This window comes from Drosophila kikkawai, unplaced genomic scaffold (assembly GCF_030179895.1).
Source record: "Drosophila kikkawai strain 14028-0561.14 unplaced genomic scaffold, DkikHiC1v2 scaffold_21, whole genome shotgun sequence".
NCBI lineage: Eukaryota > Metazoa > Arthropoda > Insecta > Diptera > Drosophilidae > Drosophila > Drosophila kikkawai.
Genome location: NW_027222547.1, coordinates 96,653 through 111,422, shown reverse-complemented (window position 1 = coordinate 111,422; position 14,770 = coordinate 96,653). Strand labels below are relative to the sequence as shown.

At 35.2% G+C, this 14,770-nt stretch overlaps 1 long non-coding RNA gene across 1 annotated transcript; it reads left to right on the top strand.

Annotated features, from left to right (window-relative positions):
- Nucleotides 1–3,663: 3,663 nt before the first annotated feature.
- Nucleotides 3,664–4,626, top strand: LOC138929471 (uncharacterized). Its single transcript, XR_011445781.1, has 3 exons — nt 3,664–3,944; nt 3,996–4,151; nt 4,208–4,626. It is a non-coding gene; the product is annotated as an uncharacterized lncRNA (long non-coding RNA).
- The last annotated feature ends 10,144 nt before the right edge of the window (nt 4,627–14,770 follow it).

Here is a 14,770-nt window from a genome sequence, read left to right as displayed (position 1 = left end):
CAAAAAGTTCACAACTCAGCTAATAATGCCTGAATCCACTTCAGAATTTGTAATCATATTAGTTTTTACATGGCTAATTCATTTGCATACTCAATTGTAAGTTTGTAAACAAAAAGTTCACAACTCAGCTAATAATTCATGTATCCACGGCAGAATTTGTACTTATATTAGTTTTTACACGGCTTATACATTTGCATACTCAATTGTAAATTTGTAAACAAAAAGTTCACAACTCAGATAATAGTGCATATATCCACTTCAGAATTTGTAATTATATTAGTTTTTACATGGCTAATACATTTGCATACTCAATTGTAAATTTGTAAACAAAAAGTTCACAACTCAGCTAATAATTCATGTATCCACTTCAGAATTTGTATTTATATTAGTTTTTACACGGCTAATACATTTGCATGCTCAATTGTAAAATTGTAAACAAAAAGTTCACAACTCAGATAATAGTGCATATATCCACTTCAGCATTCGTAATTATATTAGTTTTTACAAGGTTAATACATTTGCATACTCAATTGTAAATTTGTAAACAAAAAGTTCACAGCGCAGCTAATAATGCCTGTATTTTGTATATATATTAGTTTTTACACGGCTAATACATTTGCATGCTCAATTGTAAATTTGTAAACAAATAGTTCACAACTCAGCTAATAATGCATGTATCCACTTCAGAATTTGTATTTATATTAGTTTTTACACGGCTAATACATTTGCATGCTCAATTGTAAATTTGTAAACAAATAGTTCACAACTCAGATAATAGTGCATATATCCACTTCAGAATTTGTAATTATATTAGTTTTTACACGGCTTATACATTTGCATACTCAATTGTAAATTTGTAAACAAAAAGTTCACAACTCAGATAATAGTGCATATATCCACTTCAGAATTTGTAATTATATTAGTTTTTACATGGCTAATACATTTGCATACTCAATTGTAAATTTGTAAACAAAAAGTTCACAACTCAGCTAATAATGCATGTATCCACTTCAGAATTTGTATTTATATTCGTTTTTACAAGGCTAATACATTTGCATACTCAATTGTAAATTTGTAAACAAAAAGTTGACAGCTCAGCTAATAATGCCTGTATCCACTTCAGAATTTGTAAGTATATTAGTTTTTACATGGCTAATACATTTGCACACTCAATTGTAAAATTGTAAACAAAAAGTTCACAACTCAGCTAATAATTCATGTATCCACTTCAGAATTTGTATTTATATTAGTTTTTACACGGCTAATACATTTGCATGCTCAATTGTAAATTTTTAAACAAAAAGTTCACAACTCAGCTAATAATTCATGTATCCACTTCAGAATTTGTATTTATATTAGTTTTTACACGGCTAATACATTTGCATGCTCAATTGTAAATTTGTAAACAAAAAGTTCACAACTCAGATAAGAGTGCATATATCCACTTCAGAGTTTGTAATTTTATTAGTTTTTAGATGGCTAATACATTTGCATACTCAATTGTAAAATTGTAAACAAAAAGATCACAACTCAGCTAATAATTCATGTATCCACTTCACAATTTGTAATTATATTAGTTTTTACAAGGCTAATACATTTGCATACTCAATTGTACATTTGTAAACAAAAAGTTCACAGCTCAGCTAATAATTCATGTATCCACTTCAGAATTTGTATTTATATTAGTTTTTACACGGCTAATACATTTGCATGCTCAATTGTAAATTTGTAAACAAAAAGTTCACAACTCAGATAATAGTGCATATATCCACTTCAGAGTTTGTAATTTTATTAGTTTTTACATGGCTAATACATTTGCATACTCAATTGTAAAATTGTAAACAAAAAGTTCACAACTCAGCTAATAATTCATGTATCCACTTCACAATTTGTAATTATATTAGTTTTTACAAGGCTAATAAGTAGTTAAATAAGCCTGGTTTCGGGACCTTTGATGTCGGTAAAAAGGGTAATAAAAATGCAATTAATAGATTAGCTGTCAAAATTAGAGTGGTTTAGATAATAAAAATGCACTTAGTTAGGGGGAGATATGAACCTGTCATAAGAGGGGGTAATAAAGATGGAATAAATTAGGGTCAGTGCATGTAAAAGGACACTTGAGATCAAGTGTTCAAGGGATTCCCACAGGGATATGGATACGAGTGCGAATGCAACGCAGCGAACCCGGTAGAGACCCCGGATCGATGCACGTGCACCGACGACCCCTCACTTAGAGGGTGAGGCAATTGAAAAAGGGCGCACCGGGGAGATCCTGCACCGACAGGAGTGATCCTGACCCACACGTGTACGTTCACCCACTTAAGGCAATTGAAAAAGGGCGCACGGCGGCGGTCCTGCTCCGCCCGGAGTGATCCTGAGCATCCCGTGTACGTTCACACAAGGGCGCCAGACGTGAACGTTCAGGCAACATCCTCACATGATAAAGGGACGGGGTGTAAGTGAACAAGGGCGCCAGAGTCGAAACATGTTCCCACCCACGACTCAGGACTGTGATTTTCCCTGTGAGATACCTCACTTGAAAAAGGTCACTTGTTTTCCCACTGTAGCGCCGCTGGAAAGAGGATCAGAGCAGTCAAATTTTCCCACCCTCATCCCACCTACACTAGATCAAGTGCGTGCAACAACCTGCTCAATTAGCTCACCAAAGTAGGGATGGTGAAGGATGCACTTGTAACGGTTTCTCAACAGTCGGTGCAATGTGAAACACCCCATCCACCCAAACTCAAATCCACAGTCAATCTGAAAAGTAAAGGCTGCAAAAGAAATATCCCATATCCCATTTCCACCATTAAAAAAATGCTATCAATTTATTTATTTTTTTTTTGTAAATATAATTTTATTTTTCAAGTATAATAATCAAAAGCGATGTTCCAAATTAACATACATTTTCATAATTTTTAATGATTTTTGTGAGCGTGCAGTAAAGAAATGGCAAGCACATGTATCAACTCCATCCTCGACATTATCATGTGCCCAACAACAAGATGTGAAATGTTGCCCATGAATATTAGAAACCAGCGGTGTATCAGCCATCCTTTTATAAAAATATTTGAGCGACTCCTCCAGATATTGCTCATGTTCGGGGAAAATTTGATGTTTAAACATTTTCATGAAATTATTTATTTTTATTACAAGTTGTTGAATGCTATTACTGGTTGAGATGATGTCTTTGTTTTTTAGTGTTAGCATTTTGATGGATCCGTGTACGTCTACTTGCAATGAATTCAAAAATTTAAATGAAGTAATCCTTTCCAAATTGTTAGACGATACGCTGAACCAATCCAGTTAGTGGCGAGTATTCAACTAGTCGATCATGGATGAGAAGGCAATATGCCTTTGTATTTATCTCACTCGCAACAGTTAGCTCAGTGGAAATTTTTATATCAGTCGCTCCTGATTTGACACTCTCGTTCTGGTATGAGAGATCAACAACCACAATAGGAGCCTTCGACATGAATTCCATCGGAGATAAAAGAGCTCGGGGCTCTCGATTGTAATAGCTCTCTTGAAATTTTGTATACATGTCATACAAGACAGCAAACCGATTCTCATTATATTTAACATTCAAATCCTCATAGGGATATACTTCAGAATTAAGATATACCTTTGCATTTCTCAAATTGTTTGTAATTAGCTCTCCATTCAATGTAAATGCAATAACAGCAAAACGTGGACGTTCTCTATTTGCAGACATCTTGACATTCCATATATGATGTGTTCCCTGAACCAATGTCGGATTTATATAACAATCCCAACTCCGGAATGCGAGTGGGAGGCTAGCTCCACTCTTTACTACATTAAACATTTTAATTTTAGCACTGTCACTTGGAACGATGTGGGGGATCTTCCAACTTATACTATTTATAGCAATATTATGGATTTTTCCATCAACATTTTTCACAAACATATCATCAGGGTTTTTCGTAAGTAACAGAACGAGCTCATGTTTACAGTTTAAAACGACTTTCTTATAGTCTTCAGCGAACCCCATCAACATTTTTAAAGGTACAGAAAAACTGAAATGTCCTCCAGAAGGGATATTGTCCCCGCCACTCCACCCCGCATTGCGATAAGCCGCTCCTTCCTGTTGGCCGACTGAGAGAAAGTTCTTAATAGTCGTTGTTATTCCAGTAAAACGCGTCCTATCCAATTCACAGCCATTCAACTCATATCTTATTTCATCCAGAAAATAGGCCATACAATTATTTTTGAGCAAACCGCTAACGCCATTTGTACTAGTCGTTCCTGTATTTGAGTCAATAATTTTGCTAAGCGTTCCTTCAAAATGGAGAAAACTTTCACATGGAAGGACATACAAATCTTGGTTTTGCAAACTGATCCGTACTTCATCATTTGCTTTGAAGTTCTGCTGATATGGATAATATGAATGAAACTCTTTTTTAATAATAGATTCATCGTTAGCAGGCTTTTCCTGGACATAAAAGATCTCATTCATTTGAATATTAGTTGATAAACTTTATTTAATATTAAATCCCAACGATTTCAAAATCAATTTATTTTTTAATGTGAGGGCCGGGCGTTGATGTGAAGATGATGGTGCTTTCACTTCAGCTTTAGATTTGATAATGTTATCAAAGGATCGATGAGTACCCCTTTTATTGTAAATAATCATTCTGTCGGTCGTAAGTGGAGACGGATTGATACAGTTTCCCCACGCAAATTAACTAAATCTCCGTCCTGATCAGTTATCCGTATTTCTAGTATGCTTATTTCTCTGGTGTTCACAGGCAAATAAATCAAATTTCGTGGTGTTATGTTCATTTTATATCCAGGGGGGACATTGATTCCAAATTCATGAAGCACATGATTTGGTTTATTCCCTACATATGACCCGCTTATAATGTTGCATTCCAATCTAACAGAATTTATTTTTAAAATATTGACGGGATTATCCGAGATGTAAACTTCTTTCTCATGTGGTCTTAATTTTCGTTTATTAAATCCGAATAAACGACCAATTGATCGTTCATGATTAAAATATACGGTCTCATTTTTAGTAATAACTTGAACTTGTAAAGTGTTGATGTTACACTCTATTTTTATACTGTCTTGAAGCTCATACTCCTTGAGCTTATTAATAATATATTTTGAAATATCATCAAACTCATATGAGCCAATTGGTATTTCAATGACTTTGTTCCCAATATGAAATAAGTTGTTCCCCTTATCAACATTCGGTATAGAATTGAATGTATAAAAATCAATTAGAGCACATTCATAATTACGTTTTAGCTCAATTTGTGGGAAAAAATTCTCGCTAAGTACAGATGTATTCCCATTTAGAGCTATTGTCAATGATGTAGTCATTATGATGCTTGAGTCTGAACTGACTTTATTCACAATAATATTATTATATTTATATTATCATTATTATTTATTCAAGTATAATAAATTGATCGAATCCTTTTCTATATCGTCCAGCTTTCATATCATCGTCTTTAGAGATTACAAGAAATCCAAATTTATCGACCCAACACTTTCGTGAAATTTCCATGAATGTTTCAAAATTCATATCAGAATGAACATGATCTCGATATATGTGACGAAGGTTCATATCGTCCTGCTTAAACATTATAATAAAATTTGCATTATCTCGTATTAAATGTTTTGGAATATGTGTATACGTTTGACATAAATAGAATGAATCAATATTTCTATGTCGCCCCATACAAAAATAATTGCGAATAGCAGTTTGCTTTTCACACGCTACGTCATCAAACACCATGATGGAATTGTTTTTAGCTTCCTCTGGTGACAAAACACTGTCATTCGCTGAAAATGTATAATATCCCATTCCTCGTATTGGTTTTACAAGTTTTTCCAAATACTCATATTTCGGTTGATATAAACTCTTTGAATACACGTATATATTTTCGAATTTCAGGCCGTTTGGGTCCTCGATTAAGGCAATCATCACATTAGTTTTTCCGCAATTGGAGGGACCTACCACCAAAGCTCTGATCGTGTTTGGGAGCAGTGAACTGTGACGCCGATGTTTACTCTCCCCATCACCACCACTTTCAATGTTTTTTACTATGATTTTTTTATTTTGTCTTAATAAACGCATGTTTTAGAGATATGTACTTCATTCAAAGACAACCAGTCGTTAATTGAGGTTGATATAAAATGGGTAAACATTTTTATAATATTACCAGTCATAAATCAAATGTCAAACAGGGTACAGGTCTCATAAATAATTTAATAAACACTCTTCCCTTTGAGGCTCATATACCTGGGTATAATTACTGTGGACCTGGTACGAAGCTAGAGAAACGATTAGCTCGCGGTGATCGGGGGATCAACGGCTTAGACGAAGCTTGTAGGGAACACGATATAGCATATTCAAATACAAAGGATTTGGGGGAACGTCATAAAGCAGACTCGATTTTAATTGATAGGGCTTGGGATCGAGTAAAAGCAGCGGATAGCAGCATTAGTGAGAGGGCTGCATCATATTTTGTTACAAACATGATGAAGCTAAAAAAGAAATTTGGTATGGGAGCAAAGCAACAGAAAAAGAAAGTGGTGAAAAAATCTCTTGCATCAATCATCAAAAAGGCAACCACCGAATTGCGAAAGCATAAGCCACTTGACATATTGAATGCTGTTAAAGTGGCACGCAGTGCAGTATCGAAATCAATGGGATGTAAGAAAAATGTTGTAATTCCACGGGTAATAGCAGTTCCCAAAGTTGGTGGTTTTTTACCATTGGTACCTATTTTAACAGCCCTTAGCGCTGTGGGTAGTTTAGCGTCAGGTAGCGCTGCAATTGTAAAATCAATTAACAATGCAAAGATGGCAAAGGCACAACTTGAGGAAAACCAGAGACATAACAGAAAAATGGAATCTGTATCGTTGGGTAAAGGCTTGTACCTGCAACCATACAAGAAAGGCTATGGCATATCATTTTCAAAAAATAATAATAAACAAAAAAACTATTAAATGAGCTACCCAAGAGAGCACTTTCCAATTTTGATATATTGAAGTTTGCCTTTAAAAATATTCCACATTTTCGGGGGGTTTATATGAGAGATGAGATACCCAAAGTACCACATTATTCCGAGTGTGGAATAATAAATTTAGCAGACTCATCATCAGAAGGAACGCATTGGGTGGCGTATTATAAGAAAGGATCAGACTCGTACTACTTTGACAGTTTTGGTAACTTGCAGCCGCCTTTAGAAATAATTAGATATTTAGGGGAAAAAATAAGATATAATTATCAGCGTTTCCAAAAATTTGGTACTTTTAACTGTGGACATTTATGCCTTAAATTTTTGCTAGACTGTAATTCTTCCCATACCCTTCGTAACCACTTCACATGAAGTGGACACTTTGACCTTTTACAAAGCTAGACGTTCTATCCCTTGAGACCGAATACCATAGTACAAGTGGATAGCAGTGGGAGGAGAAATATGCTCCTTGGCGGGTATAAATTCAGGGACCTCGTGTAGGAAAAATATCATTCAGCCACCAGCATCAGCAGCAACAACAGTAGCAGCAACAGCAGCATCATGAACCAGTTCACCACCACCACCACCAGCTCTACCAGCTCCACCAGCTCTACCAGCTCCACCAGCTCTACCAGCTCCGCCAGCTCCACCGACTCCAACAACGCATCCAGCTCCACCAGCTCTACAAGCTCCACCAGCTCCAACTCAACCGCCTCCAACCTCCCCACTGGGGTCACGCAGGAGGACATCGATGCCCTTTTGAGGGATATTGAGGAAGACCCTCAGATGCAGGCCTTCAACGCCTGCAGAGTGAAAAGGAAGTTTACCTTTCACAAGCTGCCGATGAATATACCGTTTCATATTTATTCGGCCAGGCGGGTGACGGGAAGGTACGGCACCAATATTATGGTGGAACTGGATACAAGGAATGTATTCCTCCCGGAGAGGTTCTCGCGCCTTAGTGATGAGGTAATCCAAAACATTTCTTCAGGGTCGTATTCTCTCCAAAAGCTGAAGGATGGGAACGTTAAAATAGATTTAAGTACAAATTTCAATAAATAATAAAAAAAAATTAAAATTAAAAAAAAATTACAAATTTTTTATTGGGAAAAGGGACTTGGGAAAATTCTTTTTCAGCCTTTATATTTCAGTTAAAAAATGAAAACAAAAATAAATAAAAAAAAAATTTTTATATATATAAAAAATATTACAAATTTTTATTTGGGAAAGGGGACTTGGGAAATTTATTTTTCAGCCTTTATATTTCAGTTAAAAAATGAAAACAGACCTGGTAAACAGATCAGGTGTGATTATCAGGTCGGTTTATCAGACCTGATACGGTTTATCAGACCTGGTAAACAGATCAGGTCTGATTATCAGGTCGGTTTATCAGACCTGATACGGTTTATCAGACCTGATAAACAGATCAGGTCTGATTATCAGGTCGGTTTATCAGACCTGATACGGTTTATCAGACCTGGTAAACAGATCAGGTCTGATTATCAGGTCGGTTTATCAGACCTGATACGGTTTATCAGACCTGATAAACAGATCAGGTCTGATTATCAGGTCGGTTTATCAGACCTGATACGGTTTATCAGATCTGATAAACAGATCAGGTCTGATTATCAGGTCGGTTTATCAGACCTGATACGGTTTATCAGACCTGATAAACAGATCAGGTCTGATTATCAGGTCGGTTTATCAGACCTGATACGGTTTATCAGACCTGGTAAACAGATCAGGTCTGATTATCAGGTCGGTTTATCAGACCTGATACGGTTTATCAGACCTGATACGGTTTATCAGACCTGATAAACAGATCAGGTCTGATTATCAGGTCGGTTTATCAGATTAGGTATATATGATCATGATTTATTATTTATTTCTCAGTGCATACCGGACTCCGAGACAGATATAACCAGTATTGTTCTTTCGATTGAAACATTCTAAAATTTCATCACAATGAACCAAAATATTTTATCACAATTGAATAAAACTCGAAATGCTTTAAAAAAAAAATTTTTAGAGCTAAAACAATTTAAAAGTCAGAATACTATGGGTTTAGAAGAAACATTTAAGCCGATAACTGAACCGCTAAATGAACTTGTCAATCATACCAAAAAAATTGAGTACAATAAACACAAAGAGAACCAATATGATAAAACTAAGATGGAGATTGAAAATAAAACTCCGCATATGAAAAAGAGGAAACTTACATTTTATACTGCGCCTAACAAAAATTCAAATGCTGAAGAAGATGAATACAATCTATCGGATTGGAGGTTGAAAAGTGCTGAAGAAGATGATTATGAGAATACTCGCAATGATAATAGAGATGATGATGATGATGATGATGATGATCAATTTTACTCCCAACCCGCTATAGACGATGATTTTTCATTCTCACCACCCGATCACCACTTAAATAAATCACCTGCAATATCAAGTCAAACGTCTCTCCACGCAGCAAGTGTATTATCAAGGCAATCCTCCCCCAATTCATCTCCATTGATAGCAACTCAACCTCTGTTTGAAGAGAGCCCGAAAAATTTTAATGTTAGTGAACTGGCACGAGAACGAATTTTGGATAAGACATATGGACCATACAAAAATGAAGCTGGGCAATTAATGTTGGGAAATAACAAAATAAATGTAACCAACAATATTGTTCACACATGAACATGTAAATAGATAAGATGCATCTGTTAAGCATTAAATAAATCCCTGCCACAGCGCACTGTACTTGTCTATCTGTAAGTAAACCCGCCACTTGAGATTATGTAACAAGTAACCCGAAATATGACCTCCTGTGAGCGGTCTGAGTTTGTTCAAGATATGCGCTATCGGGTTGCCTGTGTGCACCCTTATCTCACTTAAAATATTTCTCACGATCGGGAACTGTCCGATGCGTGGGTCTAGAACTAAGATCTACAATGTACATTCTCATGTTAGCTATATAAGCTAGGGTTTGAATGGAATAAAATCAGTTTCTTACAAAAACTCAGCATATGAAGACTTCTAATTTATTTGGGGTTTTCATTTTGGTCAATCGAGCCTTCGAAGAAATTTACTTCGATAACTCTGCAGTTTCCCCCTCTATGGTAAGGGACTCAGAGAAAGGCCAGCTCCTTTAAGCGAAGCAAAGTAACACTTGTAGCTAAAAGGTAGCAAAATAATGAACTCTTGTTTCCCCCCACCCGTGGTAAGGAACAGAGTATAAAAAAAAAAAGCAAAAGGATAGAAAAAGAGTCCTTATTGTTTAAAAAAGCAAAATTTTCCAATAAAAAATATTGGTAAAAAAAAAAAATTTTTGTGGTCGAGAAATCGACAAAATTTAAAAATAAATAACACAAATTTATTGTGGGCGTTTTTTTCGAGGCCAAAACATCGAAAAGTCGCGGTAGTGAAAAAAAAAAAGATCTATCGTGACAAAATTAAAAAAAAAAAAAAACCCTATCGTGACAAAAATAAAAAATACCGACTCCTCCAAATGAAGTGAAGTGCAAAGTCGAAAATTAAATATACAAACACCTCCAAAAAAGTGCCAAAGGAAAAATTAAAAAACAAAGACACCCTCAAAAAAAAAAAAAAACAACAACACAAAAATCAAAAACAACAAGCCGAAACCAGACGTATAGAAGGAAGGAAGACCACAGCAGAAACAACAACATCTACAACGACAGCAGCAGCAACAACAACAGCAGCGGTTACAAATAAATCTACAACAACAGCGACAGCGGCAGCGACGACAGCAGCGACGACCGAGGACAAGGCAGCTAAGTCTAATTACAAAATTTTTTTTTTAATAATATATACACAGATACATATAAGTATATATAAGAAGTTAAAAAATTAGGAGAAACCCGGTTAAAAAAATAATAATAATAATTAGATATATTTTTCTTGTCCGCAAAAAAAAAAAACACAATGTTGTCCGCTGAGTCCATAGCTTTAATTAAAAAGCAGGTAGAGATAACAGAAAGGAGTAGACAATTGTTGAAATTACCCAGCTTTAGTCTAGAATCAATACGAGAGTACGAAAACCTAAAAGCTGAATGCGTTAAAAATCACTCGTCACTGCTGCGGATTGGAGTAGTCGATCACGACTACTTCAAACACAAGCATTTTGACGAGATGATGTCAGGTTTCAAGGCAATAAAAGGAAAAATTGAGGAAGTGTTCAAAAAGGCAGAAGAGGAGGCAGAGAAAAAAACAGAACAAAAAAAGATAGATCTAGCACTAGAGCAACTAGAGAGTTATTTACAAGATACTCTTCTTGCAATTCAGGAGGATAAAGTAAAAACGTTTGACATTAGGATCAAAAAAATTAATTTTTATTGGGATAGACTGATGAATTTAAAAGAAGTCACCCATGTTGATGTCACCGATAGGGCATATGATTCGAGATTCGACGAAATCGAATTCGACATCGCATTATTAATAAGCGATATGAAAAAAAAAACTGAGGAAGTTGTGCCATTAAAGGTAGATGTGGCAAATCTCAAAATTGATGATTTGCCAACATTACCAAAAATACAGGTCCCAACGTTTTTTGGAGATTCAAAAGATTGGGACCTATTTTATGAGCTCTTCACTGAGCTCATTCATTTAAGGGAGGATTTAAGTCCGACCTTAAAATTTAATTACCTCAAGATCTCGGTAAAAGGAGAAGCCAGAAACGTGGTTTCTCATTTATTACTGGGGTCTGGGGAAAATTATGAAGCCGCTTGGGAATTATTGACCAAGCGGTATGAAAATAAACGGAAAATATTTTCCGAACAGCTTAATCGCCTCCTTGAGCTTGAGAATGTGAATCTCGACTCAACAAGGAAATTAAGGATGTTTATTGACTCTATAAATGAGTCAATTCACATGATAAAATTAAAGGCACAAGTTTCCGATGAGGTTGATTTAATCTTTGCACAAATAATTTTAAAGAAATTTAATAAAGAGGCTCTGCAGCTTTATGAGAGCCATACAAAAAAAACCGAAGGAAATTCAATTATTATCCGATGTAGTTGAATTCTTAGAGCAGCGATTAAGTTCGATAAGCTCTGTTCAGGATGAAAATCCTGTTAAAATAAATAATGTTAGGAAAAAAATTTTCACTAGCAATTGTCCCATTTGCAAAGGTTTGGGACACACAGTGGCACAGTGCCAAACATTTCGAGCATTAAATCCATCAGAAAGGATGGAAAAAATTATAAATGCAAAATTATGCTTCAAATGTTTTAATCACGGACATCATATAAAATGTCCAAGCAATATAACGTGTTCGGTGTGCAGGGGATATCACCATAGCATGCTGCATCTATCACGATACCAAAAGACAGAAAATGTCAATACACTAAGGACATCGGATCAAGCCTTATTAGCTACGGCTAGGGTTCAAATAATGAACTCAAAAGGAAGTTACGAAAATTTTAGAGCTTTGATTGACACAGGGTCACAAAGCACAATTATATCAGAAGAATCTGCGCAGGTTCTAAATTTAAAAAAAATTCGATCTCAAACAGAGATAAGTGGAGTATCTTCCACTGGAAAGTGCATCTCCAAGCACAAAGTCGTAATTTCCATTAAAAATTCTCCGAAAAATTTAATAACCGAAGCAATAATACTCCCAAAGCTTATGAAAGCTCTTCCAGTCAATGTAATTAACGTTGACAAAGAACAATGGAAGAAAAATAAGTTAGCTGACCCCGACTTTGATAAGCCTGGTCGTATTGACCTAATCATTGGAGCAGACTTATATACTCACATTATACAGAATGGAGTTATAAGAATAGACGGGCTCCTTGGGCAAAAAACTCTTTTCGGGTGGATTGTTTCTGGGTGTAAAAAATCCAAAGGAAACAAAACAATTGTAGCAACGACAATCGAGCTAAAAGATTTAGATCGATATTGGGAGGTTGAAGAGGAAGACAGAAATGACATCGAGTCTGAAATATGCGAAAGTAAATTTATTAAAAGTACTATAAAAGATTCAGATGGACGATACATTGTGTCAATTCCATTTAAGGAGAATGTCACCTTAGGAGATTCAAAAAAACAAGCTATAGCGCGATTTATGAATTTGGAGAAAAAGTTAAAAAGAAATAAAACTCTTAAGGTTGACTATGCTAAGTTCATGATAGAATACATGGACTTAGGACATATGGTTGAAGTGCAAGATGAAGGTAAATATTTTTTACCGCACCAGGCTGTGATAAGAGACTCCAGCCTGACAACCAAATTAAGAGTAGTTTTTGATGCTTCAGCAAAAACTACAAACAATAAAAGTTTGAACGATATAATGTGGGTAGGTCCACGAGTTCAAAAAGATATTTTTGACATTATTGTTAAGTGGAGAAAGTGGGAATTTGTGGTTTCGGCGGACATTGAAAAAATGTACCGTCAAATAAAAATAAATGATGATGATCAGAAATATCAATATATATTATGGAGAAATTCTCCAGAAGAAAAAATTAAAAACTATAAGTTGACAACAGTCACTTACGGTACTGCATCTGCACCATATTTGGCTACCAGAGTCTTGGTAGATATTGCAGAAAAATGTGGAAACCAAAAAATCAGTGAAATAATTAGGAATGATTTCTATATGGATGACCTAATGACTGGAGCTGATTCGGTAGAAGAAGCCAATAAATTAATAAAACTGGTTTCACAAGAATTGCAGAAAGTAGGGTTCAATTTGAGAAAATGGATTTCCAACGAGCTCAAAATATTAACCACTGTAGAAGACACAGGGGATAATAAGGTTCTCAATATAGTCGAAAATGAAAGTGTTAAGACTTTAGGTCTTAAATGGGAACCGAAAAACGATTTATTCAAATTTAAAGTAAATTGTACGGAATCAAATAATACAAACAAAAGAGTTGTATTATCAACTCTTTCAAAAATATACGATCCATTAGGATGGTTGGCACCTGTTACTATTTTAGGAAAACTTTTCATTTAAAAACTTTGGCTGAATAAAATTGAATGGGATCAGGAATTATCCATAGAAGATAAAAATTATTGGGAAAAATATAAAGAAAATTTATTACATTTAGAAAATATTCGAATCCCAAGATGGATTAATTCAAATAATCATACAGTCATACAGATTCATGGATTTGCTGATGCCTCCGAAAAAGCGTATGCTGCAGTAGTGTATGCTAAAGTTGAAAATAAGGTGAATATAATAGCCAGCAAGAGTAGAGTCAATCCAATAAAAAATAGAAAGACAATTCCCAAGCTTGAGCTATGCGCAGCCCATTTGCTCAGTGAATTGATCCAAAGATTGAAAGGATCTATTGACAATGTGGTCGAGATCTATGCTTGGAGTGATTCTAAAATCACTTTAGCTTGGATTAACAGTGGTCAGAGTAAGGTCAAATTTATTAGAAGAAGAACGGATGACATTCGGAAAACTGACAAATACTGAATGGAACCATGTAAAATCAGAGGACAATCCAGCAGATTTAGCATCAAGGGGAATTGATTCTAACCAATTGACTAATTGTGATCTTTGGTGGAAAGGTCCAAAATGGCTATCTAACCCAAAAGAACTTTGGCCTCGGCAGCAAACAGTAGAAGAATCTGTACTAATAAATACAATATTGAATGACGAAATAAATGATCCAATTTACGAATTGATAGAAAGGTATTCCAGTATGGAAAAACTTATACGTATAGTAGCATATATAAATAGATTCATTCAGATGAAAACAAAAAAAGAATGCTATCCATATTTTCTTTCAGTAAAAGAGTTAAAACAAGCTGAAAGGGTT